The sequence below is a fragment of the Schistocerca serialis genome, chromosome 9, assembly GCF_023864345.2.
Source record: "Schistocerca serialis cubense isolate TAMUIC-IGC-003099 chromosome 9, iqSchSeri2.2, whole genome shotgun sequence".
Classification (NCBI taxonomy): Eukaryota; Metazoa; Arthropoda; class Insecta; order Orthoptera; family Acrididae; genus Schistocerca; species Schistocerca serialis.
The window spans coordinates 441,974,005-441,996,525 of record NC_064646.1 but is presented as its reverse complement, the minus strand read 5'-3'; the positions used below and the strand labels follow the sequence as shown (position 1 = coordinate 441,996,525).

The 22,521-nt window shown below is 43.7% G+C and overlaps 1 protein-coding gene across 1 annotated transcript in view; it reads left to right on the top strand.

The window, feature by feature from the left end:
- Positions 1–15,266: 15,266 nt before the first annotated feature.
- The window catches only part of LOC126418602 (cholesterol transporter ABCA5-like), a 346,051-nt gene continuing 338,796 nt past the window's right edge, over positions 15,267–22,521 (top strand). The window contains exon 1 of the mRNA XM_050085434.1: positions 15,267–15,926. The gene's annotated coding sequence lies outside the window, so the exon portion shown is untranslated. The remainder of the gene's footprint in view (positions 15,927–22,521) is intronic.

The following is a 22,521-nucleotide window of genomic DNA, read 5'->3' as shown; positions in this document are numbered from 1 at the left end:
ACACGCAGCGAAAATCTTGATGAAAGCTTCGGCCGGAAGTTATGACTGAAACTGACCAGATAGAAGACAGCAAAACAACGACACGCAAAAAATTGTTGAAGTTCTACGAACAGTACAACCAAATATCCCTGCCTGTGAAGATCAACGAACTGCGCAATGTGACAAAACTGTGAAGCCTGTGAAAAGCTCAGTGACAATCAGATTATTGCCACTGTTTTGAGAAAAAAAGGTGGAGAAACTATAAATGGGGTTCAGACGGTGATGGCGTCGAACATATTTCACACACCCACACCAAGAACGCTTTATTGCGCCTCAGTACGTCGAGCTGAACTCAACCGCAATACCTATGGACATTTTTGGGATCAAGAAATGGAGGAACACCGCTGCTAAGAATAGAATTTCGATTGCCGCACAGAAATCTATAACTGACTTTCTTCCTACGTAATTTTGTACTAGTACATGTGCTAGCTTCAATTTCTACACTACTGTATGTATATACTGCATGTACAGTACAGTAAATAAATACTGTTGACTATTGCTTTTTATTCAGTATACATTGAGGCGCCAAAGAAACTGGTGTAGGCATGCGTATTGAAGCAGAGAGACGTGTAAACAGCCAGAATACGGCGTTGCGGTCGGCAACGCCTATTATCAGGCAGTAAGTGCCTGGCGCATTTGTTAGATCGGTTACTCCTGTTACAGTGACAGGTTATCAAGATTTAAGTGAGTTTGAAAGTGGTGTTGTAGTCGGCGCACGAGCGATATGACACAGCATCTCCGATGTAGCGATGAAGTGGGGATTTTCCCGTACGACCATTTCACAAGTGTACTGTGAATATCAGGAAACCCGTAAGACATTAATCTCCGACATCGCTGCGCCCGCAAAAAAAATCCTACGACAACGGCACCAACGACGACTGAAGAGAATCGATCAACGTGGCAGAAGTGCAACGCTTCCGCAAATTGCTGTATATTTCAATGTTAGGCCATCAAAAAGTATCAGCGTGCGAACCATTCAACGAAACGTCATCGATATCGGCTTTCGGAGCCGAAGGCCCACTGGTGTACCCTAGATGACTCCACGACACAAAGCTTTACGCCTCGGCCGGGCCCGTCAACACCGACATGGTTGATGAATGGAAACATGTTGCCTGGTCGGGCGAGTCTCGTTTCAAACTGTATCGAGTGGTTGGTCGTGTACAGATATAGAGACAACCTCATGAATCCATGTACCCTGCATGTCTGCAGAGGACTGTTGAAGCTGGTGGAAGCTCTGTAATGGTGTGGGGTATGTGCAACTGAAGTCATATGGAACCCGTGATACGTCTAGATACCACTCTGACAGGTGACATGTACGTAAGCATCCTGTCTGATCATCTGCATCCATTCATGTCCATTGTGCATTCCGACAAACTTGGGAAATTCCAGCAGGACAATGCGACATCCCACAAGTCCAGAATTGCTACAGAGCGGCTCCAGGAACACTCTTCTGAGTTTATACAGCTTCACTGGCCAACAAGCTTCCATTATTGAGCATATCTGCGATGCCTTGCAACGTGCTGGTCAGAAGAGATCTCCAGCACCTCGTACTCTCACGGATTTATGGACAGCTCTGCAGGATTCATGGTGTCAGTTCCTTCCAGCACTACTTCAGAAATTAGTCGAGTCTATGCCACGTCGTGCTTGGGAACTCCTGCGTGCTCTCGGGGGCCCTACACGAAATCAGTCACGTGTAACAGTTTCTTTGGCTCTTCATTGTATAATATTGTATAATATTTTACAGCGTTTTTTTTCAGTGGAAAACAATATACACATGTACAGCAGCCATTTTTGAATTCAGAGAGTTTATTTTAATGTAAATCCGTATTTCTCTGTACTTTCTGATAATCCAATATTTTCTGCGTTCCAACCCATATACCAGTCCGAAAAGCGACGGATTAGAGGCTCAAATGGTTCAAATGGCTCTGAGCACTATGGGACTTAACTGCTGAGGTCATCAGTCCCCTAGAACTTAGAAATAATTAAACCTAACTAACCTAAGGACATCACAAACATCCATACCCGAGGCAGGATTCGAACCTGCGACCGTAGCGGTAGCGCGGTTCCAGACTGTAGCGCCTAGAACCGCTCGGCCACTCCGGCCGGCACGGATTAGAGGGGCTGTACTGTAAATGATTGCTTGAGCGAAGCTCACTTGGAATAGATTGTACTGCTGACAAGTGATGGATATCTCGAAATGAAAAGAAAATTGCTATGGAACCAAGACTGGCTTTCCAAAATCTGTGCAGCGCTCAAATGCTAGTTATAACCGGATCCAAGGTCCACACTAGTAAAGACACTGAAAAAGCTACACAGGTTGCGGAAGTGATCTCACAAATTGTGAGCTGCTGCAGCAAAGGTAGTGTTAGCACTAAAAAGCGACACTTACTCGAACGATTCAGCGAAAACTGCGCCAGACTGCAAGCAGGCATGCCACTCTGTCGTATGTGACCTCACGACCACACGTCTCTACACCGTCTCCTTGATTAACTAGCGTTCTTCTCCGCTCCCAGAAAATCATGGGTTCAGGGGGAAGAGTCACAACTTACGCCACAGTGACGGCCAAGACTTACTCTCAACACGGTGAATTAAAGGGAAAGTCTCCCAAAACATCTCCGTTACCACTTACAGTACGCCCTTTAACTGGCCATAGGGTTGTACTGTTAAGAACAATAAGCTGCCAATTTTACTTATTATTGCAAAGCATTATACATGATGGTACTATCACAAATGACTTTTTCTATTACTGATATCCTACTCGCCTAGAAAACAGGAGTGCGTAATGTACCCGTGCTGTACAGTAGTGGAAATCAATATGTAGGAAAATTAACATTATCAGCTGGAGTAATTGTTCACAATGTACATGCAATAATATGAAATCTAGTATAGGAACAACTGTAGTCAAATGGTATCGCATTTAATTTCAGTAGAACAGTATACAGGGTGGTCCACTGATCGTGACCGGGCCAAATATCTCACGAAATAAGCGTCAAACGAAAAAACTACAAAGAACGAAACGTGTCTAGCTTGAAGGGGGAAACCAGATGGCGCTATGGTTGGCCCGCTAGATGGCGCTGCCATAGGTCAAACGGATATCAACTGCGTTTTTTTAAATAGGAATACCCATTTTTTATTACATATTCGCGTAGTACATAAAGAAATATGAATGTTTTAATTGGACCACTTTTTTCGCTTTGTGGTAGATGGCGCTGTAATAGTTACAAACATATGGCTCACAATTTTAGACGAACAGTTGGTAACAGGTAAGTTCTTTAAATTAAAATACAGAACGTAGGTACGTTTGAACATTTTATTTCGGTTGTTGCAATGTGATACATGTCCCTTTGTGAACTTATCATTTCTGAGAACGCATGCGGTTACAGCGTGATTACCTGTAAATACCACATTAATGCAATAAATGCTGAAAATGATGTCCGTCAACCTCAATGCATTTGGCAATACGTGTAACGACATTCCTCTCGACAGCGAGTAGTTCACCTTCCGTAATGTCCGCACAAGCATTGACAATGCACTGACGCATGTTGTCAGGCGTTGTCGGTGGATCACGATAGCAAATATCCTTCAACTTTCCCCACAGAAAGAAATCCGGGGACGTCAGATCCGGTGAACGTGCGGGCCATGGTATGGTGCTTCGATGACCAATCCACCTGTCATGAAATATACTATTCAATACCGCTTCAACCGCACGCGAGCTATGTGCCGGACATCCATCATGTTGGAAGTACATCGTCATTCTGTCATGCAGAGAAAGATCTTATAGTAACATCGGTAGAACATTACGTAGGAAATCAGCATACATTGCGCCATTTAGATTGCCATCGATAAAATGGGGGCCAATTATCCTTCCTCCCATAATGGCGCACCATACATTAACCCGCCAAGGTCGCTGATGTTCCACTTGTCGCAGCCATCGTGGATTTTCCGTTGCCCAATAGTGCATATTATGCCGGTTTACGTTACCGCTGGTGGTGAATGACGCTTCGTCGCTAAATACAACGCGTGCAAAAAATGTGTCATCGTCCCGTAATTTCTCTTGTGCCAGTGGCAGAACTGTACACGACGTTCGAAGTCGTCTCCATGCAATTCCTGGTACATAGAAATATGGTACGGGTGTGGTGCCACCGCCAGACACCACACTTGCTAGGTGGTAGCCTTTCAATCGGCCGCGGTCCGTTAGTATACGTCGGAGCCGCGTGTCGCCACTATCAGTGATTGCAGACCGAGCGCCGCCACACGGCAGGTCTAGTCTACAGTGACTCTCTAGAGCTCGTCCCAGTTGTACAGCTAGCGATGGTTCACTGTCTACATACGTTCTCATTTGCCGAGACGACAGTTTAGCATAGCCTTCAGCTACGTCATTTGCTACGACCTAGCAAGGCGCCATATTCAGTTACTATATGTCTTCTGAACAGATAATATTGTGAATCATGTACCGTCAAGAGCGACGTTCATCATTAATGGATTAAAGTTAAGTATCAAACTAGCTATGTCCGCTTTCTGAGTTCTAATTCCTTGTCATGTTCCAGACCTCACGTCAGTATAGTCCTCTCCTCACGCCAGCCTGCGTGAGCTAAAACGCGTGCATTTCGGCCTCCTCTAGTAACACGGTGTTGACTCTCCTGCCAACACAATAACGGGTACAATCGATGTTGATGTAGCATTCTCAACACCGACGTTTTTGAGATTCCCGATTCTCGTGCAATTTGTCTGCTACTGATGTGCGGATTAGCCGCGACAGCTGCTAAAACACCTACTTGGGCGTCTTCATTTGTTGCAGATCGTGGGTGACGTCTCACATGTGGCTGAACACTTCCTGTTCCCTTAAATAACGTAACTATCCGGCGAACGGTCCGGACACTTGGATGATGTCGTCCAGGATACCGAGCAGCAAACATAGCACACGCCCGTTGGGCATTTTGATCACAATAGCCATACATCAACACGATATCGACCTTTTCCTCAATTGGTAAACGGTTCATTTTAACACGGGTATTGTATCACGAGGCAAATACAGTCCGCACTGGCGAAATGTTACGTGATACCACGTACTTATACGTTTGTGACTATTACAGCGCCATTATCACAAAGCGAAACAAGTGGTCCAACTAAAAATTCATATTTCTTTACGTACTACACGAATATGTAATAAAAAATAGTGGTTCCTATTTTTAAAAAAACGCACTTGATATCCTTTTGACGTATGGCAGCGCCATCTATCGGGCCAACCTTAGCGCCATCTTGATTCCCCCTTCAAGCTAGACGAGTTTCATTCTTTGTATTTTTTTTTTTTTCGTTTGATGCTTATTTCGTGAGATATTTGGCCCGGTCACTATCAGTGACCATCCTGTACAAGAAAACATCAACGACTCAGATGGTAGAGAGTGGAACTAGTATAAAGGCAGTCGGTTTTCTGTAATGTGCGCGTACGGGCAGGCAGGAAACGGACACCATTTGTGACAGTGCGCCATGTGTAGATAAAGCACGACTGTGGCAATGCTACGCGGAAAACAGTTATCATCTGACGAAAAAGTACAAATCGGTGCGTACAAGGAAATGGGACTCTCTAATCGTCATATCGCCAAGTCACTCAACTGTTCAAGTACAGTGATTTATAGTTTCGTTAGACTGGGCGCACGATATAGACAGAACGCAAAATATGGGCAAAGCTGAAAATTATCAGAGACATCGAAACGGTGGCAAGGGCAACAAACTGTTATATTTCTGAACCTGTTGCTGATTTACAGTAGCCAGTAACTGCCAGACATGTACGACAAATTTTGCCAAATGACAAACATCTTGCATTCGAAAAACGACTGCAAAAACCTTCTCTTACACCAAAAGAAAAATAGGCTAGATTGGAGTCTGTTGAAAGACATATGTCATGGACTTCGGAATGGGATAAAGTGCTGTTGAGTGGTGAGAAGCAGCTCATTTTAGATGGGACGTAAGGATTTCAATACTGTTGGTGTGGTGTCACCGCCAGACACCACACTTGCTAGGTGGTAGCCTTTAAATCGGCCGCGGTCCGTTAGTATACGTCGGACCCGCGTGTCGCCACTATCAGTGATTGCAGACCGAGCGCCGCCACACGGCAGGTCTACAGAGACTTCCTAGCACTCGCCCCAGTTGTACAGCCGACTTTGCTAGCGATGGTTCACTGACAAATTACGCTCTCATTTGCCGAGACGATAGTTAGCATAGCCTTCAGCTACGTCATTTGCTACGACCTAGCAAGGCGCCATTACCAGTTACTATTGATATTGTAAATAATGTACAGTCAAGAACGATGTTCACCAATTATGGATTGAAAGTTAAGTATTCCAGCAGCTACGTACTTTTTTTGCTACTATAATTCCGTGTCCTGTTCCAGACCTCACGGCAGCCTGCGTGAGCTTAAACGCGTTCCTTTCGGCTTCCTCCTAGTGGATTGGCTGTCTTGCCAGTCCACAACAGTTGGCATGATCTGAGAACAGAGCAGCAAGTAACAATGAGTAGAAATTATGGTGGTGGAAGTTTTATGATCTGTGCAGCCTCTTCCGCCAAAAGTAAATCACGCATTCCTTGGCTGAACACTAGAATGAACTCTAACATGTGCACTGAGATACTGGAGACAAACTTGATTAGAATGTGTGTGGACATGGAGGACGAAACTCTAAAGCCTCAAGGAGGTGCTGCATCTGCGCATGGTTCTGCTACAACCAAGAAGTGGTTTGAAGATAAGAATGTCGATGTGTTGCCCTGGTCAGCACGCTGCTCGGATTTGAGCCCAATGGAAAACTTTTGAGGAATACTTGCAAGGCGTAGTTATCGCAATGGAATACAATTTGAGGCCGTATGTGGGCTGGAAAGTGCAATACGAGAAGAGCGGGCACAATTTCACTGCAAGACCTACAAAACCTAACAAAATCAATGTCGAAGAGCATTTTTGAGGTAATTAGAAAGAACGGAGGTTGGACAAGGTGCTAACAATGCAATAACACAACAGGACAGTGAGTGCCTTTATACAGTTTTCCATCCAGGAAAAGCAAACACGTAATGTTGTTACTCCTGTTATGGAAGAAACTATGTAATTCTGACATTATTGCTTATGTCTTATATGTATCTACTGATTTCGTGATAAACTCGATACATGTAAGCTTCAGACATCGTACTATTATCTTCGTAGGATCCTTGCCTTTGTACTGATTTCTACTACTTGAGATAAATTGCAGTTATCTTAAGATCTCCATAAATGCGTCATTTTTATTTAACATCTGGATAAGTGTGAGCAGCAATTTAAAGCTCTCACGTGCCTCTTTCATAAGGGGAGGCCGCCAATTGTGAAATTCAAATTCGATTCATACTGCGCATAATAGAAGCTCATGGCCAGAGGTGTAATGTGGCAAAGCACCAAGATGCACTTCTCAGCCGTTGTCGAGAAAATCGACAGTTAAAAGAAACCGTTGCGGTGAAATACTCTCGACGAGTAGTAATTCCCTACAGCGTCATGGCGCAGCGGTAAGCGCTCGGCTTCGTAATCCGAAGGTCACCGGATCCAATCTCGCGCCATGCAATTTTTTTATTATTAGTTTTTTGTAATTCAAATATACATATATATATATAAAGTATTAATGAATTGCTTATGCATGTTGGTGAAGGCGGATCGCTCTCCAATTGTACCGCCTCCATTTTTCCGTTTTTTTTTAACAGGGTGTACCAAAGCTCTCCCGTCCGCACTGATTTTCGGCGATGTTATAAGTTGCGCTAGGGACCGCATCTACCTTCTTTCGAAGTTAGCAGGCAACTACGCTGTTATGCAGCGGCTCGTTTCGGCCCATTCAACATCTGTCATTCAAGTGTAACGAGCGAGTAACGGAGTTTATATTTCATACCTGCCACAGCAAATTTATGTTCGCGGGGTCTCTATTCTAATTCGAACGCTTGACTTACGCTATGCGTATTCGTTTCGGAATATCGTTTCTACGTCTTCCGTTAACTATGCGTGGTTAACATTATGAAGACAATTAATAACATTTGTGAAATACAACTTTGTTTGCGGGAAACATAATGATGTTCGAAGTCGCCAGTTTTTCCACAACAAACGACTTTCAACAACTTATTATATGCATAATTGTTGCAACTGATTGCCGGGAATTATGTATTAATGAACGGGAGAGCTTTGGTACACCCTGTTAAAAAAACGGAAAATGGAGGCGGTACAATTGGAGAGCGATCCGCCTTCACCAACATGCATAAGCAATTAATTAATATGCAACTTTTTTTTACAAAAAAAGTTGCATAGCGCGAGATTCGATGCGGCGACCTGCGGATTACGAGCCAGAGCGCTTACCGCTGCGCCACGACGCTGTAGAGAATTATTAATCGTAGACAGTATTTCACCGCAACGGTTTCTTTTAACTGTCGATTTTCTCGACAACGGCTGAGAAGTGCATCTTGGTGCTTTGCCACATTACACCTCTGGCCATGAGCTTTTATTATGCGCAGTATGAATCGAATCTGAATTTCGCAATTGGCGGCCTCCCCTTGTCAGATTAACTGCATGACAGTCACAACAGAAGGAACTCTGATAAAATTTTTTTTTTGTCTCCAGCCAAATCGAGTATTAAATGTCCTCGAGTTTTCGGCCGAGTGCTACTCGCTTATTGTTAAGTGGCGACTGTCGTAGTTGGTACTGCTCGTGACGTCAGTGGTGCCCAGTCAAGCGCCATGCATGGTAATATTTTGGTTGCAAGTCCGCCATGCATGTTCAGCCTTCTGATGGACGGATCCTCAGTCGCGCTTAACTGCAAACCGCCGGTTTTATTGAGGATTTTGTCGAAATGTTTATCTCGGTAGCTTCTTTTATGATGCTATCCCAGAAACAATTATTTACGATTAATGACAGATGTATCGACGAATGCAATTCGCTGCCTGTTTTCCAGAGCATGTTTTGATACCACTTATTTCTCAGTGGACACAACTCTCGTGTTCTGCACGGTGCCTTTCAACAGTACGCACAATCTTCCCAACACAAAACTGTTTAACCCTGGTGTTCTGTGCCCTAAACCATCTTTCACCAGCCTCATGTCAAATATTCGCTGCAAGCCACAAGACCAAATGAGCTTTATACCTCTTGAGGAGCCGATTAATCTTTCCTGTTACTGCGCCACAAAACGGCATAAACCACAGTATTCTTCGTATTCCCCTTGGGGGTCTTTCGCTTAGCTGCCTTCAGTGAAATGGCTTGCAGAATTTGTCGATTGTTGTAGCCGTGTTCCTTGAATTCTTTCCATAAGTGGCTCTGTTCCTTCGGCAGGTTTTCAGGGTCTCAAACGGCCTCCGGTTGATGCACCAAGTCCGCTAGAACAGAACGTTTCTGCGACAGGTGGATGTTGGTGGTAGCGTGCCTATACCGGGCCGTGTGAGTAGGTTTCCGATAAAAACAGTGACTGAGTTACCCATTTGCTTTCGGCGGATGAGGGCACCAGGAAAAGGTTAAGACATCGTATATATATACCTCCATCGTGGACTTGATGTTGTCATGGATGTTGATGACATGGTCCAAGAACTCTGACATGTTTCCTTGTCAATGAGGCCAGGCAACAAATGTGTCGTCGAAGAAACGACAACAGCCTCTAGACCACTTATTTATACTGAAGTTGTGGCCATGATTCTCAATAAACGACTAGGAATAATTTCCTGGAGGTAGAGTCTTGTGTAGTAATTCCTTGCCCATATTCCGATAATTTTTCAGCACTTAAATCGCATTACTTGACTTTTTGGTTTCCGGAGTCCTAAGTTTTTGAGCTCAAAATGGGGCTACACCAATGCTTCCTTGCTTCCCTGGCCTAATTCATCTAGGGCACCGTTACTGGGAAAGTTAAGACGGGGCAGCAGATGTTCCATATCCTGATATTCGCCATAATCACACCTGTCGCCATATTCATCTATAAGCCCCCCCCCCTCCCAATCTGATACCGTTCAGGTTCTACCAAATCCTCTATCTCGCTGATGGATATCTGCTGCAGTGGAGTGAAACCGTTTAGAGGCTCATAAGTTATTTGTTTAAGAACCTACACAGAAACAGACAACAGTATTGCGTTCAGCAAAGACATGCTTAAGTTTCCCAGTGCGTTCGTGACCGGCTCTTCGGTAGGTGGGATTCGTAAATCCGGCAACTTTTCTCGATAATCGAGTAGCGGGGTATCCGGTTGTAAGTCGTCATGTTTCATTTAAGATAAGCTGACATTCTGACATGTAGAGGCCTGGACCACACTAGACTGGTATTTTCTGCCATGATGAAGCGCAGCGCCTGGGCTGTGGTTTTCGGTACCTTTGGACTAGCTCCCCACTTGCCGTCAACCAATTTTCTCAGTACTTTATTTATTACTGGGACTCTATGACGGGTCTTCTAACACACGATACGGGTGTGTTAATGATAGATCTAGAACAATACCCGGGTATATCGGTTTGTCTATGTGTTCTAGGGTGATGCCACGTCAGGTTACATTCTCTTTCATTTTGCTCGTTTTGGACAAAGATGGAAGGCACTCACTAGCGTCCTTGTGGGCTTTGGTTTGAGGTACTTTTCCTGTTAGTGTTCTAGAACATTGCTGGAAATTAAACAAGCTGAATATTAAAGGCATACAAGGACGTAGCCAAAGCGAGGGATCCAGGAGGTCCGGACTTCCACTCCTTCCCCCTCCCCCTCCCCCCCCCCCCCAAAAAAAAGAATCACCTAAATGGCATTACGCACGAACTCGTTGCTGTGTAGTGCAACTGATATTTTGATTTTTCACCATACGACGAAAAAGGGATACGCACTGTCGATAGTCAACAAGGCCAATGGTGGATTTGAACTATCTATACAGGGCGTTACAAAAAGGTACGGCCAAACTTTCAGGAAACATTCCTCACACACAAAGAGAGAAAATATGTTATGTGGACATGTGTCCGAAAACGCTTACTTTCCATGTTAGAGATCATTTTATTACTTCTCTTCAAATCACATTAATCATGGAATGGAAACACACAGCGACAGAACGTACCAGTTTGACTTCAAACACTTTGTTACAGGAAATGTTCAAAATGTCCTCCGTTAGCGAGGATACATGCATCCACCCTCCGTCGCATGGAATCCCTGATGCGCTGATGCAGCCCTGGAGAATGGCATATTGTATCACAGCCGTCCACAATACGAGCACGAAGAGTCTCTACATTTGGTACCGGGGTTGCGTAGACAAGAGTTTTCATATGCCCCCATAAATGAAAGTCAAGAGGGTTGAGGTCAGGAGAGCGTGGAGGCCATGGAATTGGTCCGCCTCTACCAATCCATCGGTCACCGAATCTGTTGTTGAGAAGCGTACGAACACTTCGACTGAAATGTGCAGGAGCTCCATCGTGCAAGAACCACATGTTGTGTCGTACTTGTAAAGGCACATGTTCTAGCAGCACAGGTAGAGTATCCCGTATGAAATCGTGATAACGTGCTCCACTGAGCGTAGGTGGAAGAACATGGGGCCCAATCAAGACATCACCAACAACGCCTGCCCAAACGTTCACAGAAAATCTGTGTTGATGACGTGATTGCGTGCGGATTCTTGTCAGCCCACACATGTTGATTGTGAAAATTTACAATTTGATCAAGTTGGAATGAAGCCTCATCCGTAAAGAGAACATTTGCACCGAAATGAGGATTGACACATTGTTGGATGAACCATTCGCAGAAGTGTACCCGTGGAGGCCAATCAGCTGCTGATAGTGCCTGCACACGCTGTACATGGTACGGAAACAACTGGTTCTCCCGTAGCACTCTCCATACAGTGACGTGGTCAAAGTTACCTTGTACAGCAGCATCTTCTCTGACGCTGACATTAGGGTTATCGTCAACTGCACGAAGAATTGCCTCGTCCATTGCAGGTGCCCTCGTCGTTCTAGGTCTTCCCCAGTCGCGACTCATAGCCTGGAATGTTCCGTGCTCCCTAAGACGCCGATCAACTGCTTCGAACGTCTTCCTGTCGGGACACCTTCGTTCTGGAAATCTGTCTCGATACAAACGTACCGCGCCACGGCTATTGCCCCGTGCTAATCCATACATCAAATGGGCATCTGCCAACTCCGCATTTGTAAACATTGCACTGACTGCAAAACCACGTTCGTGATGAACACTAACCTGTTGATGCTACGTACTGATGTGCTTTATGCTATGTACTGTAGAGCAATGAGTCGCATGTCAACACAAGCACCGAAGTCAACATTACATTCCTTCAATTGGGCCAGCTGGCGGTGAATCGAGGAAGTACAGTACATACTGACGAAACTAAAATGAGCTCTAACATGGAAATTAAGCGTTTCCGGACACATGTCCACATAACATCTTTTCTTTATTTGTGTGTGAGGAATGTTTCCTGAAAGTTTGGCCGTACCTTTTTGTAACACCCTGAATATCGATGGCACTATGAGCCATCCCGATCCCTACTTTAGCCAAGATCAACTACTCTACATTGTTGGCCTTACTTGAGCTCAGTCATTGTTTTGTTAATCAGTTCATTTCTTACTTGCTATTGATCTTATTGTGTTACCGTTTACTGTTTTTATCTCTGCGTTGTTATGATAGTTTCCAATTATGAATACCTTTGTATCAAGAAGGAAGAGGAAAACCGAAACTGATTTGTCCAGTAGCTTTATGGCAAATTAAAAATATGTACACACCACTGAATCACCTAATTATCCATCTGTAGCAGATTAATGTTAACACTGGAGTCGTTATTTGTTGGCTGGTAGAACTTTGGGGTTGCAATATTTCAGTATTGCTCAACGCACCATATCGGTAAACATCATCATAAATGACATTAAATTAAAATCAGGGCATAAAAATACTCTTGGATTTGCCTGTGACACCCAAAACATCTCGTTGATCAACAAAAATATCGCCCAAACGGTGATGGTTGCATTTCTTTAAAAAATTTGCCCCGTATTCTATAGTTAGTAGTCCAAAATCAAAATATCGTCTAATCCGGTCCCCCTGCCGGTACTCAGTTATGAATACCAATTCCACTACAGAACGATGGGGAGGGGGTTGTCTAGAGCGGAAGGGGTGTGTGATTACAGAACACGCTACAGTTCGTTAGTTTCTAAAAGATATTTTCAGCTGGCTGCTTGAATCAGCGCGGGCCGACTCCACCTTACATCCTATCATCCCCCCCTCCGCAATTTGTCCAGAATCCATTTACATTTACGCATATGCAATATTATAATAACTGAACCAGGAATTAAACGAACAATTAAATCTTAAAATATGCAAGCATTCATGCATTATCAAATAACCAAACACGCACAAGTAAAGGAAAAACATATAATATCAGAATTCCATCTTTTGAAGTGATGCATTTTATTTTAAGCAGTATACAATAACCAGTTCTTCCAAATTCTTCGCCGACTGGGGTATATCTGCGCGTTGGACCGCTGAGTTAGCAATTCCTGGTTTCGGAAGGTAAATGGTTCGAATTCATCTTCTGGCAACCTTGAAAATTATTTTTTGTGGTTTCCGCTTTGGGTTTAGGTAAATGCCGGAGTTGGTCCCTTACTATAGGCTACAGCCAATCCCTCCTGAATTCCTTACTCTCGTGACAGATTCCACTTCCCATAAAGATTCAGCCTTTCTGTTTAAATGAAAAGAGCTACATCGAAGGTGAGCCGAACACCTCTTCTGACACTCACACCACTAAACCCCATAAAATAAATATATAGTGTGGTGTCACAGCCAGACACCACACTTGCTAGGTGGTAGCACTTTTAAATCGGCCGCGGTCCGCTAGTATACGACGGACCCGCGTGTCGCCACTGTCAGTAATTGCAGACCGAGCGCCGCCACACGGCAGGTCTAAAGAGACTTACTAGCACTCGCCCCAGTTGTACAGCCGACTTTGCTAGCGACGCCACACTGACAAATTACGCTCTCATTTGCCGAGACGATAGTTAGCATAGCCTTCAGCTACGTCATTTGCTACGACCTAGCAAGGCGCCATTTATCCTTTGCTATGTATCTAATGAAGCATGTACAGTAACAAGACCAATGTTCACCAATTGTGGATTAAAGTTAAGTATTCCAGAAGCTACGTACTTTTCTTTATAGCATTCATTAAGTATCCTGTTTCAGACCTCACGCCATCCTGCGTGAGCTTATAGCGTGAATTTCGGCTTCCTCAAACAACACGGTGTTGGCACTTCTGCCGACACTTCATATAGTAATCCAAATTCTCCTCATTTAAGCTCACGCGTTTGTCCATCGGAACACCACTGCTGAAAATTATCGTTCTACATTCCAAGAAGTCACAGAAGCATACTAACATTTGGGAATTTGGGAAAGTGCATGGTTGAATAATTCCAGATTATTTGCCTTTTCGCCTTCAAAAATTGTTGTAGCTTTTCTGTCGAACAGAGCTCTCTTTATTCCAACAGCCTTGACAGTGATATCACTGTCACAAAAACTTCGCGCTCGTCCATTCCTAGTCACTTTCTCAACTCACACTACTAAGTAACGAGATTATATCTTGGTGTGGTGAAAACTCCCGAGATCATTGTCGAATAAAGTGGTTTGTCGTTTTTTATGGAAATTTTCAGGCTAAATGAAAAACACGGATCTTTCTTAGCGGAAATTTTCAGGCTAAATGAAAAACATGAGTCCTCTTATGGTCTTCTTTAACAAATCTGATATCCCCCTTTGACATATTCGTCTTTGAGTCACAGAAGTATCTCAAGGATTCTGATAGACAATGTGTGTTTGTGTCACTAGCAAGCTGCCGCCGATAGCCAAAAGCTGATTTTATTTTCCAATTCAGCACCCACAACTTTGCACAGTTATCCATTCACATTCCCTGTAACAAAAATGCTGTTTACCAGTATTAATTATCTGTGAGTGTTAATATTGATCGCCGCCAACATACTTTCACAGCAGCAATTGAGCAGTGAATATGACTTTCATTACATCTGTACGAAACACATTTCACGCAAAATCGAGGTACAGCACACCGCGCGAGCGAAGCAACGTACTGCGCGATCGGCAACTTCTCCATTGCGCAGGCAATGAAAGCGCGGAGTCTCGCTGAGAGGGTTAAAGCTGCAGTGCCGGGTGCGCGTTGGTGGGGGAATGGAAGGGCCGGGAGGGGAGGTCGGCCGTTTGCAAAGCGCTCAGTCAGCTCGCCTGGGCCAGACGGTAGAGCGCTCTGCTGCGGGCCGGCCGTGTCAGCGCGCCCCGTGTGTTCGCAGACGAACGCGCTCGCCCGGTTCCCAGAGCTGGAAGGTGACGCCAATCCAACATAAACGGCCCACAGGGGAGAGGAAGTCAGTGGCGAGCGTCCCAGTCGAATTACAGAATGTGATTATTGACGGGGCGGAACAGCCGTCTGCCCTGGGATCACCCGTCGCGCCACGGTTCGGCGTCAACGACGGTCGAAGCAACTGAAATTTCTTCGTCTTCCCTGTAAGAAGGAACTGTTCGACGCAAATATGGTGCTGCGGGCCAGGCGCCAACTATCGCCGAAACGCATGTGCGCCGCTGCGACTGCCGCCGTGGAGCGCCGAGATCAATAATGCTGTCGAGAATCGATACGTGAAAGAAACAGTTGAATGTGGCGGTGCGCGCCACGCCGGCTGCGTCTGGCGCTAGAGGGATCAGACTCAGAGCAGCGGCATTGCGTGTGAGTGCTGGTGCTGTGTAAGTGGTGGTGGCCGGTGTTTTCACGAGTGTCGGCGGCGCCGCGATCCGCCCCTGGCTCGGTATGTGGCGGAGACTGCTGGCGGCGCACTGTCGCCCTCCGCTGCGCTCTTCCCATTGTCGTCTGCGGTAGAAGATGTGATTCGTTTTTCTCTGCTTTTATTCCGCTTCCGTGAGTATCTTTGCTTTATCGAGGAGACTTTATGATATCGTAGAGATGTTAGTCTTTTTGTGGTCATTGCTCAGCTGTCACCGCTACTACTGGTCGTGTTCCATTCCTGAAATACGAAATAACAATATAACTGCACAGAACCTCGGCTCTGCATTGTAAAAATTTACCGTGTTAACTAAAAAAATATGGTTTAATTAACTTTACTAAAAACGTCTTAAATTTATTTAAGTTGTGAGTGAGGCATTAAAATTTGCTAACTGTTACTTTACTTGTACTCTGCTGTGATAGTTTATTTTAGCTTGAAAATATGATTTCATCAGATGAGTTATAGTCTCAGATAACTCATATAGAAGTATTTAAAATCACTGTACATTAATTTCAGCTGATAAAGGGTTGCTGCGTTGAAATGACCTGAAACGAATGAGACAGTGTATTGTGGACACTGAATTGTCATTCGCAAATAATTTACGTCAATACATACAGTTTCCTCATACTGACAGGCAGTGAGATTCTTGTTGTGATATCTTACCGAACTGTTTGCCTTACAGCCCTCTTCATTTCAAATATTTTCATCTGTCGAAGTTTTAAGAAAAGGCCTCTTACCGCAATGTGCTTTAATTATATTTATACATCCAGAATTCTAGTTACAAGCATGTAATACATGATAGTCCATCACTTAAAGTGTATTGAGTCTAAAAATAAATCAGCTGTTCCTCGGAATCTTGTGCAGTTGGTTGACTCACAAATTCGCTGTTTCATTTTTAGCGGGAATCAACATCTATGGCATAGGCCCTGCTGTCAGCGAGGTGCATCTCTACCTTGATGATATCAGTTGCTTCTTCAGTGACACGTGTGGGTTTCTTCTGCCTCTTCTGTACACATCGGCCCATGGGTGGTTCGCTTTATTAATATCATCCTCCTAGATACGTGCCTGCGAGTTATGCCCAGCTTATCACGAAGAGTCTACTACATTAATACATAGAATTCCCACAAGAGTAGTTCCTGCTTTTAATGTGACTAAACTTGCAGCAATGATCACTTTACACTATTTCTCTCTCTCTCTCTCTCTCTCTCTCTCTCTCTCTCTCTCTCTCGCTCGGTCGGCCTTGCTCTCGCCCTCTGATACTCAGTACCACTTATGGCATTCTTGTGAACATACTGAAACGTCATTCTCAGCTTCATAATTATAGATACTACGTAAATATTTCCTAACTGCAGTTGGTATGTCGATACTTCAAGATGTCACTACCGTAAACATTCACGCATAACTTTTTATCACTGGCATTCGCCAGTTATGTGTCTTAACTAATCGTATTAATAAAATTTGCTCGTATTTCCATTTAGTGATAACGTGTGACATGATAATATTTGTAACTGTCACAAGATACAGAACAGTTTATGGTATCCAAAACGTCGTTGCAGCTGGATGTTCATTCTTTGCTGCGAAACTTTCCCATGAATATTGCTTCTTGAGGAACAAGCCCCAAGTAATTTATTTCGCTAAATACAACAGAGCATCCGGAAATTGTTACTATCCGACGTACAGTGATAGGCGACGAACATTGCCTAGTCACCAAACTGAATCAGGGCTCCTTCAGTATTGTCCTGAATACTGGCACGGTACACTGATATTACTGAGTAATTCAGTAGAGAATAAAAAAAGTTTGCATTGCACTATTGAATATTAGCGAGTTATTTACTGGCGTCTTTCACTCTGAGTTTACTACTCACTCGGACTAAATATACAGCTCATACCTCACATAGGATGGTGCCAAACCATCAAAAATAAACAAACTCCCTATTTCCGCTGTCAAACAAAACATGCCCTCATTAGTGACTGATACCGAGAAATGAGCGCCACATTTCAGCTTAATGTTAGACCAGGTACCTTTTGTAGCGTTATTTACAATGAGATGCATTTTTATCTTATTTCGTTTCTTTGTCATAAACCACTATTCGAGACTGAACTGCCGGCCGAAGTGGCCGTGCGGTTACAGGCGCTGCAGTCTGGAACCGCAAGACCGCTACGGTCGCAGGTTCGAATCCTGCCTCGGGCATGGATGTTTGTGATGCCCTTAGGTTAGTTAGGTTTAACTAGTTCTAAGTTCTAGGGGACTAATGACCTCAGCAGTTGAGTCCCATAGTGCTCAGAGCCGAGACTGAACTTACAGTGTAATTAAATAGAGGCACAATGGAAAATTTTGAGAATTTTTGAGGCGGAACCAGAAATGTTTTTGCATCACTACGTAGAACTTGCGTAGAGGCTGCGAAAGTTAAAAAACGCTTCCGTAATAGTTCGCAAAGAGGCATATGAGCTATATATGACGTTTCGTCACGCTGGACCCGTGACTTTATTGTATGACAGTGGCAAACAAAATTACCTCCTGTCACGGAAATGTCAGTCGTTCCCCCTCCGTGGAATAGACTCTTCCTCACTCAAAATTGTTTCCCTCGCGATGAACGAAAAACAGAATCCGATGATCTAGCCAAAGAAGAAAGAGGTATGCGATACGAAATTGCAACTCTCGTAGGAGGAGAATAAGCTCCCGGATTGAGCGCTAAAGATTTGTTACATCGTTGCCAATAAACACAGGGCGCTCTGAAATATTTGAGGCCGACTGTTCCATGATAGGCTTCTGGTGCATCTAAAGCATATAAGCCGATCTTAGCAATGTCAGTAGCGTAACAATGAAATACGTGTCAACATGTACTCCTTGGGAACAGCAATGAATAAACCTGCTAACTTTATTATGTAGTTTTAAGTCTACAATTAGGTATGTAGTGTTAAGTAGTCACACCAATGGAAATGGATACAAAAACAAAATCATGCCACTTAGAAGATTTGACTGAGAAAATGTAATTTCCTTATTGGAGGAATAATAAATTAAATATTTTATAGCTTGTTCCATAGTCGCTACTGCCTTTGCCCGTAACACGTGACTAAATTTGGTTTCCGTTTGATATTAGATAATACTCTGCAGCGGTTGTATTTATTTATAAAAACACAGTTGTCCTTAGCATACAACGAAGAGTTGTGTTGGCGCCGCTGCCGTCTTAGCCTTGAGCCCCACTGGTATTTCACACTGCACTGCAAATAGAGGGGTATCAGCATAGGTCTACAGTCTTTTTGATTAATGCTCTATAGATTTAAAACAGGATCGCGATGTATACCTAATTTTGTTCTCTCTCTTCACGTATATTCTGTGGTGAGTGTTTGTCCTGGAATTGTCTCGTCATTCAAAATTGTGGCCTTACAGGGGAGTCGTTAGTTGACCCTTTAAGTGACGCTCGTAAGTTTATCTATACCACGGGTAAACATCTGGAAATAGCAAGTATTATCTTTTCTCCTTATGCATTGGTGTGAGTAATTACCACCCCATAACTCCAGGTACATTTGGAAACAAATAATTGATCATGCTTATTCATTTCTACTCCCAAAGAGTACATACTGACATGTATTTCGTTGTTACATTGGAAAAAAAACTTTTGCCATTTAAAGGGTTAAGATCATCACAAAATCTGCATCTCCGTTTATTTTATTCATTTGTATGTAGACTGTTCAGTACATCAGGCATGTCACGTACATTACAGAACTTACACATACATAAAACATATACCAAGCAGAATAGGAATCAAGGGCAGAAAGTCGGCCATGGCCTTATCAATGGAACCACTCCAGCATTCACCTTAGCAACTTGGGAAACCCAAGAAGGGGGTACGAAATTCACTCCTCCCGAAAGCGCGTCCAGCGATTTAACACCGGCTTAGCTATCTCGCTTGTCACATGATTTGGAAAGAAAACCATATACAGCTAATCTAGAAGGACGTTAGAAAGTGCATAAGAAGTATAATCAGCGATATAACTAGAACATGGAACGTGGTTAAATTACACTCCTGTGAACACGTATGTAGAACAATGCTGAAAAGCATAAATACATGAACACACAATCAGCTGCCAACATTATATCTATCACCATTAATCTTGCAACAGACCTCTTCTCTGAGGACGTGCATCGCACTGCGTGTGAAACAGAAAAAAAAGGAAACCAACAGCAGAAATATTCTTGTGCAAAGAGAAACACAACACAGCTAGTATATGTGTTAACCGATTAAAAAGTTGTCAACAATAAACGACGGCCTTGTACTTCTGCGAGGAAATATTTTAATTTACACAAGAGAAACACTTCTCAACAAGGAATGATTTTAAAAGCTGTTTCCTTCTCCAACTTCTATGTGTACGTTGGCAGTGCATTATTATTATTTTTTAAAAAAAAAAAAAAAGGCACGAAAGTGGGACACATGTCTGAGTTTTGCTCGTGGAATAACCGAAAGTTGCGAGCGTTACGCCCATGGTAATCGCTATTAGTTTGCTTGTTTCTAATATTAGTTCTTGTCAACACAGTGTGCATATTGTGTATTGATCTCCTGTTCCTATTAGGCTAACAGAGAGTGATTCTTGGGAGATGCCGTATACTTTATGGTACACCTCATTTTAACTTGCATGTCATGCGAATTGAGTAGGTAGGCCTGGTCGAATATTTACGTGTTTACTTAATAAAAAGTGAAGTGAATGGTGTCACTGATATCGTATGATTTCAGTTTATTTGCCACTTCGAGGCTCAAGTCACTCATCGATTTCTCCTAGGTCTTTTTATGGCAACAGCAGGACGTAGACAAAAATACGAAAACAACAGAAGCGCAACACATTACCATGGCCGATACGGTGTAGGAAACACGTTAGCATTCAATACAGCTTCGAGTCGTTTCGGATTGCAAACAATGCAGGCCCTGTATGATTTTCAAGGGAAATCTTATACCATAGTGGCACGTTCAGATAGCGAGGATGGTGATTGCGATCACGTCCCCTTCAACACTACATCATAACTCTGCAAGTCACATAACTGTGTGTGGCGGAGGGTACTTACAAGGGAACCTCCCCATCGCATCCCCCTCAGGTTTAGTTATAAGTTGGCACAGTGGATAGGCCTTGAAAAACTGAACACAGATCAATCGAGAAAACAGGAAGAAGTTGTGTGGAACTATGAAACAATAAGCAAAATATACAAACTGAGTATAGTCCATGTGCATGATAGGCAACATCAAGAAGAACGTGAGCTCAAGAACGCCGTGGTCCCATGGTTAGCGTGAGCAGCGGCGGAACGAGAGGTCCTTGGTTCAAGTCTTCCCTCGAGTGAAAAGTTTAATTTTTTATATTCAGACAATTATTTTCTGTCCGTCCGATGCGAGGTAACTGCGCCGTAGTATGGGGACGCTACACCTAAGCAAACATCGAAACAAAACATATGTTTTGACAGAGCACAGGGAAAACTGTGCGACTGTGAAACTGTTGCATTCATTTGTTGCAGTTTATGTGACAAACTCTTATGTTTTCATCACTTTTTTGGGAGTGATTATCACATCCACAAGGAAACCTAAATCGGGCAAGGTAGAAGAATCTTTTTTACCCATTCGCCAAGTGTACAAGTTAGGTGGGTCGACAACATATTCCTGTCATGTGACGCACATGCCGTCACCAGTGTCGTATAGAATATATCAGACGTGTTTTCCTGTGGAGGAATCGGTTGACCTATGACCTTGCGATCAAATGTTTTAGGTTCCCATTGGAGAGGCACGTCCTTTCGTCTACTAATCGCACGGTTTTGCGGTGCGGTCGCAAAACACAGACACTAAACTTATTACAGTGAACAGAGACGTCAATGAACGAACGAACAGATCATAACTTTGCGAAAATAAAGAAAGCAAACTTTTCACTCGAGGGAAGACTTGAACCAAGGACCTCTCGTTTCGCAGCTGCTCACGCTAACCACGGGACCACGTCGCTCCTGAGCTCACACTGTCCTTGATGTTGTGTATCATGCGCATGGACTATTCAGTTTGTATATTTTGCTTATTTTTTTTCATAGTTCCACACAACTTCTTTCTGTTTTTGCGATTGATCCGTGTTCAGTTTTTCAAGGCCTATCCAATGTGCCAACGTACAACTAAATCTGAGGGGAGTGCGATGGGGAGGTTCCCTTGTTAGTACCACCAACTGACGCTCCCTTCCCTGTTCCACTGACGAATGGCGCATGGAAAGAATGATTGTCTCGAATTTCGTGAGCTGTATGTGAGAGGAAGTAATATGTTGTCCGGCTCTTCCCGCAAAGTGCTCTCTCGAAATGTCAACAGTAAACCTCACCGTGATGCGCAACGCACATCTTGTAACGTCTGCCACTGCAGTTTGTTGAGCATATCTGAAACGCTCTCGCGCCGACTAAACGAACCCGTCACGAAAAGTGGCGCTCCATCAAGGAACTCCTATAAGTAAAACGGTCGAAAAAGCGCCTTATAAGCTACTGCCTTCGTGGATGAGTTACATTTCCCTAAGATTCTACCTATGAATATCAGGCTCGCGTGTGCGTTTCCTGCTATTTGTTTAATGCAGTCATTCCACTTACCTCTTTCATGCACGGGGGTATGAGACAAATTTCGACCCTTATTGCACAAGACTTTTATTTGTTGAATGAATAAATAAAAATTGGGTTAAAGTTATATAATTACATTAGAATGAAAGCATTAGTAGACATTATGATGT